This window comes from Moschus berezovskii, chromosome 12 (genome assembly GCF_049115385.1).
Source record: "Moschus berezovskii isolate FMDL1 chromosome 12, NW_MosBer_1.0, whole genome shotgun sequence".
Taxonomy (NCBI): Eukaryota; Metazoa; Chordata; class Mammalia; order Artiodactyla; family Moschidae; genus Moschus; species Moschus berezovskii.
The window spans coordinates 33,458,914-33,473,882 of record NC_142471.1 but is presented as its reverse complement, the minus strand read 5'-3'; positions in this window follow the sequence as shown (position 1 = coordinate 33,473,882).

The following is a 14,969-nucleotide window of genomic DNA, read 5'->3' as shown; positions in this document are numbered from 1 at the left end:
TATGAGACAATGGTAGGATTCATGAAATGGAGACTGAACTCTTGATGAGGTCAGATGAGAGCTAAGGAATTATAAAAGTGAGGACTGGAAATATAGAACAGTTTCTTGAGAATAGAATATAAGAAATTAAGATTCTGAAGGTAGTAGGTTGTTCAAAAGTTAAGAGTGTGACACTGGGAGTGAGTAGCTGAGGCAGGGAGAAGCAAACTGTTACATGTACATACAAACATATACAAAAAACATGTGCATATAACATACATATATAAACATACGTAAATTCATACACACACAGGTTTGAAGTGCTTTTAATAGGCTACCTGGCATTCACATTTAAGAAAATATCTCCACACAATGAGGACGCATTTTTAAAGGATTTTCTAGACACATGATGAAGAGAGTTATTAGGAAACGGCCCAAATGCAATTAGCCAAGCGCAGGCCTGGGTTAGAACATGAGAAATCCTTTGTCTTTTCATTTTTTCTACAGAAAAACCAGGGTAATTGAATTATTAAAAACATACCTAAGGCCTCCAGAGACCTCAAAACAATGACTGCTGCCTATGCTGGTATCTCCCCAGACATCAACATACCGGTTTCCTCCACTATCCAAAAGTAGAGCCATCCTATGAAATTTTTCATGAGCCAAAATGTGTGAAATGAAATAGCTATTACCTTTAGACACCTCTTGCAAATTGATGCACTAAATAAGTGGAGAGGAAGCAAAGATGCTCACAGATACAGTTCAAGGCCCTGGCAGCTTGACTCTGAGGTATGGAGTGTAGTTGTCAGAGGAGCTTGGTGGTGCCACTCTCACGGCCTGGGGTGAGCAATGCCTCTATAAGGGTCTGCTGCAAAACAAATGCCAGTGCTGTCTGTGTTTTTCACCTTTTCTGTATAAGCAAAAACCTTTGGATTTCTTTCAGTTTGAAAAATGATACTTAAGTAGGAGCTTTCCTAAAATTGGAGTGATGCAAAGCAAATTTTTGAGAAGTGGAGGATACCTGTAATCCCAGCACTGGGCATCTACAGGTTGTGGAGTGGGGCCAGGTCTTGGTGCAAATGAGCTAGAGGAAGAATTCCAGGATTGTACCCACCAGCCCTGGCTTCTTCCAGGTGGTAGAACCAACTCTCAGTTATGGCTGATGCTAGCGTCTCTGTCCCCAAAGTGAGTCACAGCCACCCTGCCCCACCCTCAGGGAGACCCTCCAAGTTCAACAGGAAGGTCTGGTCTAGGCTTCTATAGAGTAACTTCTTTTATGCTGGGTCCTGGTGAAGTCTCTCTTTCTCCTAGTCCTTGGGCACCTCTGAAATTAAGCCCTGCTGGCCTTCAAAGCCAAATGCTGTGGGGGCTCATCTTCCTGTGCAGGACCCCCGGGCTGAAGGAACTCAACATTGGGCTCAGAACACTCATTCCCACAGAACCTCTGCAGTTTGTGGGTTACCCATCTGGAAGTATGGGACTTGACTTGATTATATCATGACTCTGCACCCCTACCCATCTCACTGTGGTTCCTTCTTTGTGTCTTTAGACGTAGAAGATCTTTCTAGGTAGGTTTTAGTCTTTTTCATCGATGGTGGTTCTGCAGATAGTGTGGTTTTGGAGTGCTCATGAGAGATGAGCTCAGGGTCTTTCTATGTCATGTTGGTTCCACATGACAGTAAACTTCCTTTTATTATGTACAGTAACATTTTAAAAATTCTGGGCATGACCATGTAAACATATTTGCAGGAAGGTTATTCAGCCTATGACAGTATCACAGATATTAAATTTTAAAGTAAATTGGCACACCAAAATGCAAATTTTCAAGGGAAATAACTGAGCTGATTTCATGACCCTTGAAACCCTCAACCACTTTCTGGGTATAAAATTGTCAAGAGTGGATTCTGAGAATTTCTTTGGTGAAAGCTGGGCTATGAGTTCTAAGTAGTAAAGGAGAGGAAATACCTTCTCCATAACATAATGCCTGATAGGAAACCACCTGGGGAATAGATATATGCCCCTGGAGTTGGACCACTGTCAGATCCATGCCTGAGGAATATCAAAGAAGTGTGGCTGCTGACCTGAGCACTGGGATCAAGGGAAAGTAAAAGTAAGTCTGCATTTGAAAATAACCCAGAACCTGACATAGCATGGAGTTGTGTGTTTCCTGTGGACCAACAATAAGTCATCAGAGGAAAGAGTGAACCTGGGACCATTTAAGAACTCTACCACTGAGTACATAGTTCAGTTGGTAAGCAATCTGCCTACAATGCAGAAGATCCAGGTTCGATTCCTGGGTCAGGAAGTTTCCCTGGAGAAGGAAATGGCAACCCACTCCAGTATTTTTGCTGAGAGACTCCCATGGACAGAGGAACCTGGCAGGCTACAATCCAGGGGGTTGCAAGAGTTGGACACAACTGAGTGACTTTCACTTCACTTCACTATCCAAGATAGGAGGATCTTTTTAGCCATACCGTTGAGAATGGCTAAAATTAAAACAACCTGACGTTGTACAGAAGACAGGGATCAAGACCATCCCCATGGAAAAGAAATGCAAAAAAGCAAAATGGCTGTCTGGGGAGGCCTTACAAATAGCTGTGAAAAGAAAAGAAACGAAAAGCAAAGGAGAAAAGAAGAGATATACCCATTTGAATGCAGAATTCCAAAGAATAGCAAGGAGAGATAAGAAAGCCTTCCTCAGCTATTAGTGCAAAGAAATAGAGGAAAAAAAACAGAATAGGAAAGAATGGCAAGCCACTCCAGTACTCTTGCTTAGAAAATCCCATGGATGGAGGAGCCTGGTAGGCTGCAGTCCATGGGGTTGCTAACTGAGTGACTTCACTTTCACTTTTCACTTTCACACATTAGAGAAGGAAATGGCAACCCACTCCAGTGTTCTTGCCTGGAGAATCCCAGGGAAGGGGGAGCCTGTGTGGGCTTCTGTCTATGGGGTCACATAGAGTCGGACACAACTAAAGTGACTTAGCAGCAGCAGCAGAGATCTCTTCAAGAAAATTAGAGATACCAAGGGAACATTTCATGCAAAGATGGGCTTGATAAAGGATAGAAATGGTATGGACCTAACAGAAACAGAAGATATTAAGAAGAGGTGGCAAGAATACACAGAAGAGCTGTACAAAAAAGATCTCCACGACCAAGATAATCACGATGGTGTGATCACTCATCTAGAGCCAGACATCTTGGAATGTGAAGTCAAGTGGGACTTAGAAAGCATCACTACGAACAAAGCTAGTGGAGGTTATGGAATTCCAGTTGAGCTATTTCAAATCCTGAAAGATGATGCTGTGAAAGTGCTGCACTCAATATGCCAGCAAATTTGGAAAACTCAGCAGTGGCCACAGGACTGGAAAAGGTCAGTTTTCATTCCAATCCCAAAGAAAGGCAATGCCAAAGAATGCTCAAACTACCGCACAATTGCACTCATCTCACACGCTAGTAAAGTCATGCTCAAAATTCTCCAAGCCAGACTTCAGCAATATGTGAACTGTGAACTTCCAGATGTTCAAGCAGGTTTTAGAAAAGGCAGAGGAACCAGAGGTCAAATTGCCAACATCTGCTGGATCATGGAAAAAGCAAGAGAGTTCCAGAAAACCATCTATTTCTGCTTTATTGACTATGCCAAAGACTTTGACTGTGTGGATCATAATAAACTGTGGAATACCAGATCACCTGACCTGCCTCTTGAGAAATCTGTATGCAGGTTAGGAAGCAACAGTTAGAACTGGACATTGAACAACAGACTGGTTCCAAATAGGAAAAGGAGTATGTCAAAGCTGTATATTGTCACCCTGCTTATTTAACTTATATGCAGAGTACATCATGAGGAACGCTGGACAGGAAGAAGCACAAGCTGGAATCAAGATTGCCAGGAGAAATATCAATAACCTCAGATATGCAGATGACACCACCCTTATGGCAGAAAGTGAAGAGGAACTAAAGAGCCTCTTGATGAAAGTGAAAGAGGAGAGTGAAAAAGTTGGCTTAAAGCTCAACATTCAGAAAACAAAGATCATAGCATCTGGTCCCATCACTTCATGGGAAATAGGTGGGGAAACAGTGGAAACAGTGTCAGACTTTATTTTTGGGGGCTCCAAAATCACGGCAGATGGATTGCAGCATCAATCACCATTAAAAGACGCTTACTCCATGAAATTAAAAGATGCTTACTCCTTGGAAGGAAAGTTATGACCAACCTAGATATCATATTAAAAAGCAGATACATTACTTTGCCAACAAAGGTCCATCTTGTCAAGGCTATGGTTTTTTCCCGTGGTCATGTATGGATGTGAGAGTTGGACTGTGAAGAAAGCTGAGTGCCGAAGAATTGATGCTTTTGAACTGTGGTGTTGGAGAAGACTCTTGAGAGTCCCCTGGACTGCAAGGAGATCCAATCTGTCCATTCTAAAGGAGATCAGTCCTGGGTGTTCATTGGAAGGACTGATGCTAAAGCTGAAACCCCAATCTTTGGCCACCTCATGCGAAGAGTTGACTCCCTGGAAAAGACTCTGATGACAGGAGGGATTGTGGGCAGGAGGAGACGGGGACGACAGAGAATGAGATGGCTGGATGGCATCACCGACTCGATGGACATGAGTTTGAGTGAACTCTGGGAGTTGGTGATGGACAGGGAGGCCTGGCGTGCTGAGATTCATGGGGTCGCAAAGAGTCGGACACGACTGAGTGACTGAACTGATAATATCAATTGTTAGAAAGGATTTAGAACAAATGGAATACCTTATGTATGGGGATTCCCTGAAGGTCTGTGAGAGAAACGGGCTGTCCCTGCATAAGACAAGATTATTTCAACGTTTCCAGATAGCATTCTACAGTGATAAGAATAAAATACTTGGTAAAATATTTGGAAGTATTTCCTAAAGCCAAGGTTCCATATGCACTATAACCCAATGACTTTACTCTCTGATATGAACCCAGTAGAAATGGAAGCTTATACATTTATCAAAAGTAATGTACAGGGATAATCATAGTAACTACAGTTACACATCCCACCTGGAAGGAACTGTTGTGTCCACCAAGAATGGGAGAGTAAATAATGTGTGGTAAATTCAGACAGTGGAATAGTACACACAATGGGGAAAATCACCAACTATTGATACACAGCCTGCTGCTGCTGCTGCTGCTGCTAAGTCACTTCAGTCGTGTCCGACTCTGTGCGACCCTACGGACGGCAGCCCACCAGGCTCCTCTGTCCATGGGATTTTCCAGGCAAGAGTACTGGAGTGGGTTGCCTTTTGCCTTCTCCACACAGACTAGCATGGATGAATCTAAAGACATCATAAAGTGGATGATATTAGACACAAAATAGTACATAAAATGTTTATATGAAAGTTAAAAACTAATCTGTAGAGACAGAAAATTAGAATAATGATTACCTGTAGGGGACCAGTGACTGGGAGGAAGCATAATCAAGCCCTCCAGGATCCAGAAATAGTCTATTATCTTGATCTAAATGGCTGTTATGTACTCATTACACATATGTAATAATTCATTTAATCGTGAAATTAAGATTTTTAAATTTTTTGTTATACATCAATTCAAAAGAATATTAGTTCTTTTGTAAATACAGGACTAAAATACAGGGCTATCTAACCAAAAACAAAGAGAAAATAATGCATAAAATAGAAATAGATCCATTGTGCTTTGGGTGACAAAGGTCTTAAAATCAATGTGATGAATTTCTTCAAGAAAATAGAGATAAAGATGGCCAAAATAAGGAAAATTATGCTAGAGTGTTAGAATCTATTTAAAAGATCTAATAAAATTTCTAGAATTAAAAAAATACTATATCTGGATTTAGTTTTTAACTATGATAGAGAAACTGGTGATGAATTTGCCTTCTCATTTTTAATAAATACAAAACCCACACAAAAGTTTATAAAGCATTGGACAACAGGAAGCTCCAGACTGATCCCTGAAGAAGAGAAACTGAAGAAGTAAGCCACACTTAGGGATGATTGTCTTAGCCCTCTACCTGAAGGCAATTTTTAGACTATGATGCAGTAAGCTAAGCTTCAAACCAAGTTCAGTCATTTTGATGAATCAGTTCAGTTCAGTCGCTCAGTCGTGTCCGACTCTCCATGACCCCATGATTCACAGCACGCCAGGCCTCCCTGTCCATCACCAACTCCCGGAGTTCACTCAAACTTATGTCCATCGAGTCGGTGATGCCATCCAGCCATCTCATTCTCCGTCGTCCCCTTCTCCTCCCGCCCCCAACCTTTCCCAGCATCAGAGTCTTTTCCAGTGAGTCAACTCGTCGCATGAGGTGGCCAAAGTATTGCAGTTTCAACTTTAGCATCAGTCCTTAAATGAACACCCAGGATTGATCTCCTTTAGAATGGACTGGTTGGATCCCCTTGCAGTCCAAGGGACTCTCAAGAGTCTTCTCCAGCACCACAGTTCAAAAGCATTGATTCTTCGGCAATCAGCTTTCTTCACAGTCCAACTCTCACATCCATACATGACCACGGGAAAAACCATAGCCTTGACTAGACGGACCTTTGTTGGCAAAGTAATGTCTCTGCTTTTTAATATACTATCAAGGTTGGTCATAACTTCCCTTCCAAGGAGGTGGAGATAAGGGTTTGGGGTAGCTGAAGAGGCTGGAGTCTGTGGAAAAGATCCAAGATAGGAGGAAGCTGTGCAGAGATGAGACCCCATACGTATGCACAGAAATTCCCTAGAAGTCTGTGACTAAGTATTGGACTATATTTGCTCAAGACAAGTGGAGGATTTCCAAAAAGTTCATAAGAGATGAGACTAGAACACAGAAACTAGAGGTCATGCAAATCTAGGGAACAAAGCAAGTTCAGCTGTAGTGAAAAGTTCTCATTAACTCCTTGTTGACATCTCAAGCATCCAACTGAGATACCAAAAAGGTCAAACCTAAGAACAGGGGCCTACTCTAGAAAGTCTACTCTAGATCTTCCCTGGTAAAGTTTAAAGCCAAGACCTGACACAAATCTATAGAGTGCAGAGTTTGAAAGATGAGTCCTTCCAAGTAGAAAATATTTTAATTAAGGAAGAGATTAGGATTTTCATAGGTCTTCCCCAAGAAAGTACAAAACTAAGCCTACATAAAATCAAATTGACTAACCCATAATTAAACAGTTATTGTTATTCAGTCGCTCAGTCGTATCTGACTCTTTGCAATCCTGTGGACTGTAGCAAGACAGGCTTCCCTGTCCTTCACCATCTCCTGGAACTTACTCAGACTCATGTCTATTATTAAGTCCATGATGCCTTCCAACCACCTTTTTCTCTGTCTCCCCCTCTCCTCCTGTTCTGAATCTTTCCCAGCAACAGGGTTTTTTCCAATGAGTGAAAGTATTTGAGCTTCAACTTGAGCATCAGTCCTCCCAATGAATATTCAGGACTAATTTCCTTTAGGATTGACTAGTTTGATCTCCTTTCTGTCTAAGGGACTCTCAAGCTTCTTCTCCAGCACCACAATTTGAAAGCATCAATTCTTTGGTGCTCAGCCTTCTTTATGGTCTAACTCTCTCATCCATACATGACTACTGGAAAAACCATAGTTTTGACTATCCATACCTTTGTCAGCAAAGTGATGTCTCTGCCTTTTAATATACTGTGTAGGTTTGTCACAGCTTTTCCCCCAAGGAGCAAGTATCTTTTAATTTCATGGCTGCGGTCACCATCTGCAGTGATTTTGGATCTCAAGAAAATGAAGTCTGTTGCTATTTCTATTTCTTCCCCTTCTATTTGCCATGAAGTGATGGGACCAGATGCCATGATTTTAGTTTTTTGAATGTTGAGTTTTAAGCCAGTTTTTTTCACTCTGCTTTTTCACCTTCATCAAGAGGCTCTTTAGTTCTTCCCTTTCTGCCATTAGGGTGGTATCCTCTGTGTATCTGAGGTTATTGATATTTCTCCTAGAAATCTTGATTCCAGCTTGTGCTTCACCCAGCCTGGCATTTTACATAATGTACTCTGCATATAAGTAAGCAGGGTGACAATATATAGCTTTGATGTAGCCAATTTTGAACCAGTTCGTTGTTCCATGTCTGGGTTATGACTGTTGCTTCTTGACCTCCATCAGGTTTCTTAGGATGCAGGTAAAGTGATCTGGTATTCCCATCTCTAAGAATTTTCCAGTTTGTTGTGATCCACACAGTCAAAGGCTTTGACATAGTCAATGAAGCAGAAGTAGATGTTTCTCTGGAATTTCCTTGCTTTTTCTATGATCCAGTGGATTTTGGCAGTTTGAGCACTGGTTTCTCTGCCTTTTCTAAATCCAGCCTGTACATCTGGAAGTTCTTGGTTCATGTGTTGTTGAAGCCTAGCTTGAAGGATTTTGAGCATGACCTTCCTATCATGTGAAACAAGTGCAATTGTGCAGTAGTTTGAACATTCTTTGACATTGCCCTTCTTTGATTTTAGAATGAAAACTGACCTTTTCCAGTCCTGTGGCCACTGCTGAGTTTTCCAAATTTGCTGGCATACTGTGTGCAGGATGTTAACAGCATCATCTTTTAGGATTTGAAATAGATCAGCTGGAATTCTATCACCTCCACTAACTTTATTCATGTTCAGTCCAGTTCAGTTGTTCTGTCAGGTCCGACTCTTTGCAGCCCCATGAATCACAGCATGCCAGGCCTCCCTGTCTATCACCAACTCCCGGAGTTTACCCAAACTCCATGGAGTCGGTGATGCCATCCAGCCATCTCATCCTCTGTCATCCCCTTCTCCTTCTGCCCCCAATCCCTCCAAGCATCAGGATCTTTTCCAATGAGCCAACTCTTCGCATGAGGTGGCCAAAGATTGGAGTTTCAGCTTCAGCATCAGTCCTTCCAATGAATGCCCAGGACTGATCTTCTTTAGGATGGACTGGTTGGATCTCCTTGCAGTCCAAGGGACTCTCAAGAGTCTTCTCCAGCACCACAGTTCAAAAGCATCAATTCTTTGGCGATCAGCATTCTTCACAGTCCAATTCTCACATCCATACATGACCACTGGAAAAACCATAGCCTTGACTAGACGGACCTTTGTTGGCAAAGTAATGTCTCTGCTTTTTAATATGCTATCTAGATTGGTCATAACTTTCCTTCCAAGGAGTAAGAGTCTTTTATTCATATCAATGCTTCCTAAAGCCCATTTGACTTCACACTCCAGGATGTGTGGCTCTAGGTGAGTGGCCACACCATCAAGGTTATCTAGACTATTAAGAGTTTTTCTGGACAGTTCTTCTGTGTATTCTTGCCACCCCTTTTTAATATCTTCTGCTTATCTTCACATGAAATATTCCCTTGGTGTCTGTGTCTCCAATTTTCTTGAAGAGATCACTAATCTTTTCCATTCTATTGTTTGCCTTTATTTCTTTGAGCTGTTTACTTAAGAAGGCTTTCTTGTCTCTCCTTGCTATTCTTTGGAACTCTGCATTCAAATGGGTATATCTTTTCTTTTCTCCTTTGCTTCTCCTTCACTTCTATTCTTTTCTCAGCTATTTGTAAGGCCTCTCAGACAACCATTTTGCCTTTTTGCATTTCTTTTTCTGGGGATGGTTTTAATCACCACTTCCTGTACAATGTTGCGAGCTTCTGTCCACAGTTCTTGAGGCACTTTGTCTATCAGATATAATACCTTGAATCTGTTTGTCATTCCCCTATATCATCATAAGGGATTTGATTTAGGTCATAGCAGAATTGAACTGTATACTTGAATAAAAAGCAACTTTCTGCAGAAGAATATAAAACAATTTAGAATCTTTCCAAAGTATTATCAACAGTATCTAATAGGGAATGAAAACCCATCAGATATGGGAAAATGGAGATAAGTATAGCTCCCAGCCAAGGAAAAAGATATAGAAACAGAAAACAGCTAAGTTGGCCCAGATGTTATATTTAGCAGGCAGGAACTTTGAAGCAACTATTATACATATATTAAAAGAAGCAATGATATATATATTCAAGGAGTTAAAGGGAAATTTTATTTCCTTTCTTAAAAAATATGCTGACATACAATTAGTAATATTATATATAGGATTTTAAATATTTATTTTGTCTGTGTCGGGTCTTAGTTGTGACATGTGGGGTCTTTGCTGTGACATGCAGCATCTTTTATTGTGGTGCTTGGGCTTCACTCTTGCTGTGGCTTCAGAAAAAGCAACAAAAAATATAAATATTGGAAAGAAAGGGGGCAACCTCTGTTATGAGAAAATGTTTTCCTACAGTAAAAAGTTCAGGAGAATCTACAAACTATTAGAAGCAACAATATTTTTAAATAGGATATCAACATAAAAAGTAGTAATATTTTTTAGAAATAGTAATTAATTCATAAATTAGTAAATTAGTTCTACATGCTGGTAATGACCAATTCAAAAATACAATTTAAGAAGTGTAATTCCCAACAGCAACAAAGCTTTTAGACCATGATGGATAAAAGAGTTTTATTGATAGACATGAGAAATAACTAAGTAAATTGAGAGATACACTGTATTTATTTTTGAAAAGTTTCAATCTTCACAATTTTAAAATTTTCTATAAATTTATGTATAGATTACATGCAATTTCACTCAAAATATGTGTGAGGGAGAATAACTTCAATTAATGCTAGAAAGCAGATGGCAGATAAAATGGTTAAGAATGTTTGCTATGAACCTGCTTTCAAGTGCCAAGACAGACCACTGCCAACAGATACCACCTTGGGTGGAAGCCTTGGGTTTTGGTGGCATGTGATAACATCTTCAAGAATAGAGGAATGCAGTGCAATAAAAATTGGGTAGTATTTAGACTCGGCTACACCCACAATTACATACTTTCTCACAGCCACTGGGTTCCTGGTTTTGGTCTCAGTGTTTATGCCAAACCAAAGCAAACAAACAATCATTAATGTGTAAGAAGTGGAGTCTAAACTTCATAAACAGGAACAAGTTCATTTGTTTAAAAAGTCGAATAAAAAATGATGCCATCACAGTATCAACATTGTTGCAAACTAGACAAATTTCTTTGAATTTTGCTGTAAACTTTTCAATCCTACCTCAACTCAGCATTTTTTCATTTGGCACGCTCCACATCGGAAATGGAAACAAATTCCTGTCATTGACCTGAAGTGGTTCAGACTCAATTAGAGAACAAGGAGCTAATGAGAGGCGATGACCAATGACATCTCCGAAAAGTGATTTAAAAACTATGACCTCTGCCTGCGGTGCCTATGTCTAAATTCTTGTAGACAGAACAAAGATGAAACTTATTACTTATTACTCTGCAGATTTGGAAGAAATTATGGTCCCTGACACCAAAGCCTTATGAAACAAATCAGCTCTGCATATAACACTAGAGCAATAAAGCTCCAATCTTTAGGAAGGAATCAGGGTGGGAAGGATTTTGACTTTAAATTCTTGGCCCCATCTATTGAAAATCCATGAAAATTCACCTCATCAGCAATTGTTATTTGAGAGTTGACTCACTGAAAAATACTCTGATGCTGGGAGGGATTGGGGGCAGGAGGAGAAGGGGACAACAGAGAATGAGATGGCTGGATGGCATCACTGACTTGATGGAGGTGAGTTTGAGTGAACTCCGGGAGTTGGTGATGGACAGGGAGGCCTGGCGTGCTGTGATTCATGGGGTCGCAGAGAGTCGGACACGACTGAGCGACTGAACTGAACTGAGCTGAATGCTGCTGCTGTCGCTTCAGTCTTGTCTGACTCTGTGTGACCCCACAGACAGTACCCCACCAGGCTCCTCTGTCCCTGGGATTCTCCAGGCAAGAATACTGGAGTGGGTTGCCATTTCCTTCTCCAATGCATGCATGCACGCTATGTCGCTTCAGTCATGTCCAACTCTGTGCGACCCTATGGACAGCAGCTCAAAAGGCTTCTCTGTCCATGGGATCCTCTAGGCAAGAATACTAGGGTAGGTTGCCATTTCCTTCTTATCTGAGTATCAGTTCAGTTCAGTTGCTCAGTTGTGACCGACTCTTTGCGACCCCATGCATCTCAGCACGCCAGGCCTCCCTGTCCATCACCAACTCCCAGAGTTCACTCGAACTCACATCCATCGAGTCGGTGATGCCATCCAGCCATCTCATTCTCTGTTGTCTCCTTCTCCTCCTGCCCCCAATCCCTCCCACACAGTCAAAGTCTTTGGCATAGTCAATAAAGCAGAAATAGATGTTTTTCAGGAACTCTCTTGCTTTTTCCATGATCCAGCGGATATTGGCAATTTGATCTCTGGTTCTTCTGCCTTTTCTAAAACCAGCTTGAACATCTGGAAGTTCACGGTTCATGTATTGCTGAAGCCTGGCTTGGAGAATTTTGAGCATGACTTTACTAGCATGTGAGATGAGTGCAATTGTGCGGTAGTTTGAGCATTCTTTGGCATTGCCTTTCTTTGGGATTGGAATGAAAACTGACCTTTTCCAGTCCTGTGGCCACTGCTGAGTTTTCCAAATTTTCTGGCATATTGAGTGCAGCTTGGACTGCAGGAGATCCAACCAGTCCATTCTAAAGGAGATCAATCCTGGGTGTTCATTGGAAGGACTGATGCTAAAGCTGAAACTCCAATACTTTGGCCACCTCATGCGAAGAGTTGACTCACTGGAAAAGACTCTGATGCTGGGAGAGATTGGGGGCAGGAGGAGAATGGCATGACAGAGGATGAGATGGCTGGATGGTATAGACAGGTGAAATTGCTATATGAAGTGCTTGGGGTACATTTAATGGCCTAAAGATGCCTGGGGAAAAGCATAATATGCATCCATGCAACCTCCCTCAGCTGTCTTCCAGGATTATTAACTATTAAACACTGTGAACCCCTCCTTGTTCCTTAAAAATTGTTAAAAGCTGAAATGCCCACATGTCAATAGCAGGGCAATATCTAAATCATATATTGTTCCTTCCGAAAGGCTGGAAAAAGGCAATGTACATCCCCTGATGAGGATAATACTAATTATAGGGCTAGTGACATACCTGTGGGGATTTCCCTGGGGAACTCATCTTTTTATCACATGTTACAGCTTTGTTCAGTCTCAACATGCTCTCCGGAGCAGATTTCCTTTCTTCTATAGGCTCTGAAGAGGAAAGTTGTTCAGTCACTCAGTTGTGTGCGATTCTTTGCAACCCCAAGGACTGCAGCACACCAGGCTTCCCTGTCATTCACTATTTCCCGGAGTTTGCTCAAACTGATGTCCATTGAGTCAGTGATGCCATCCAACCATTTCATCCTCTGTCACCCTCTTCTCATCCTGCCCTCAATCTTTCCCAGTATCAGGATCTTTTCCAGTGAGTCAGCTCTTTGCATCAGGTGGCCAAAGTATTGGAGCCTCAGCTTCAGCATCAATCTGAAGGAGAAATTGCTTTCTATAAAATCTACCTAAGACAGAGCTGGCTAGGTTCAGGAATCTGTAGTAGCAGCATGCTAACAAAACAGAGAGACACAGAGGCCCTCCTCCACTGAGAAGAGGGATTTGACTGGTACTAGTATTTGGAGAAGCAAAAGGCAACCCACTCCAGTGTTCTTGCCTGGAGAATCCCAAGGACGGGGGAGCCTGGTGGTGGGCTGCCGTCTATGGGGTTGCACAGAGTCGTACATGACTGAAGCGACTTAGCAGCAGCAGCCTTTCTCTTACACATAGATTGTTCAAGAAGGGTTAACCCTGTTGCTTCTCCATCATCTGTAAAACAAAGTATTCTCTCAGCTTTGATCATTTTGACCCAGTCCTGAAAGTCTAGAGAAGTCCATTGATTTATCCTTTTAAGACAGGTTTAGTTAAACCTCATGATGGCAGAGAACATCAGACAGTGCCAGGCTGCACAGTGTTGAGAAATCACAGCCACATATTGGTTGGCATGACCTGGGGTCCCAAGAAACCAAGAACTTCCACTAGTGACTGAGATCTCGGGCGGAGAGAGTGATGGAGAATAGGTCCCATAGAGATAGCACTGGCCACAGGGTCAGATTCCTGGAGTTCTTTGGGGTTCCTCAGGGGGTAAGTGGAACTCTTCCCAGCTCTAAAACTCAGAGGCTATGACCCAGAGTTGGCTCTGTCTTGCTAGCCAAGGAGGAAAAACAAAAAATGTTCACTGAAGTGGTATTGAACTGACCCGGCCAGAGATTAAAATGTTCTTTCTCTCCTTTATTCTCCCAAGTTACATTGAACTCTCTCAGTCATACTTCTGAGAAAGCCAAGATGGACAACAAAGTGCTGTTAAATGTCTTGCTGACAACGTATAGAAATGAAGAGATTGTCAGCAAAGGCTTCTGTGAAGGTTGCAGGGATGGATGAGGGCAATTGTTTTCTGAAGTACAGTTGTCACTCTGTGTTAATAACTGCCTCTGACCTTTCCCTGACAAAGACTCTTTGCTGGCTACCACACTGAGCGGCCAAGAATGATTTAAAATTTAAGTCCTGACAACAGGGGACACACTGCACTTTGTTTTCTCCAAAACCTTTGCCTGTCACGGAAACTCTGTGGAAGGCAAGAAAAAAGGGTGAAAAATCACACCGGGGCCACTCTGGAACAAGCATGCTGGTAAACTAAAGATCCTCATGCTTGCAGCTGCAATTCAAGTACTTAAAAAAATCAACTAAGGCACCAATTCTTCTTTTGCCTCAGGGATAAGTGACTAAAAATAACTAATAAATATTTGTGAATCCCTTTCCACCACTAAACCTGTTCTTACCTCCCACTATAGACTCCCCCTCCATTAAAACTGACCTTTCTATTCAACCCCAACTCTTAAGTTGATGACTTGGTTGGGTTCTTGTTTCATATTTCACCTACCAGCTTTCCCATAGCCTTGTGTAGTTTGATAGCCTGCTATTCCCAGAGCTCTTGGCACTAATTATGAGCTCTCTTATATTATCCTCAGCTGTTATTTAGCTAGAATCTTCTCTTTTGCATCTGCACGAAGCTATCCAGCTTCGCTTGTCTCTAGAAGTAATAAAAATTCAAAGCTTTTATTTAAAATGGGAACCTAGGAGTCAAAGAC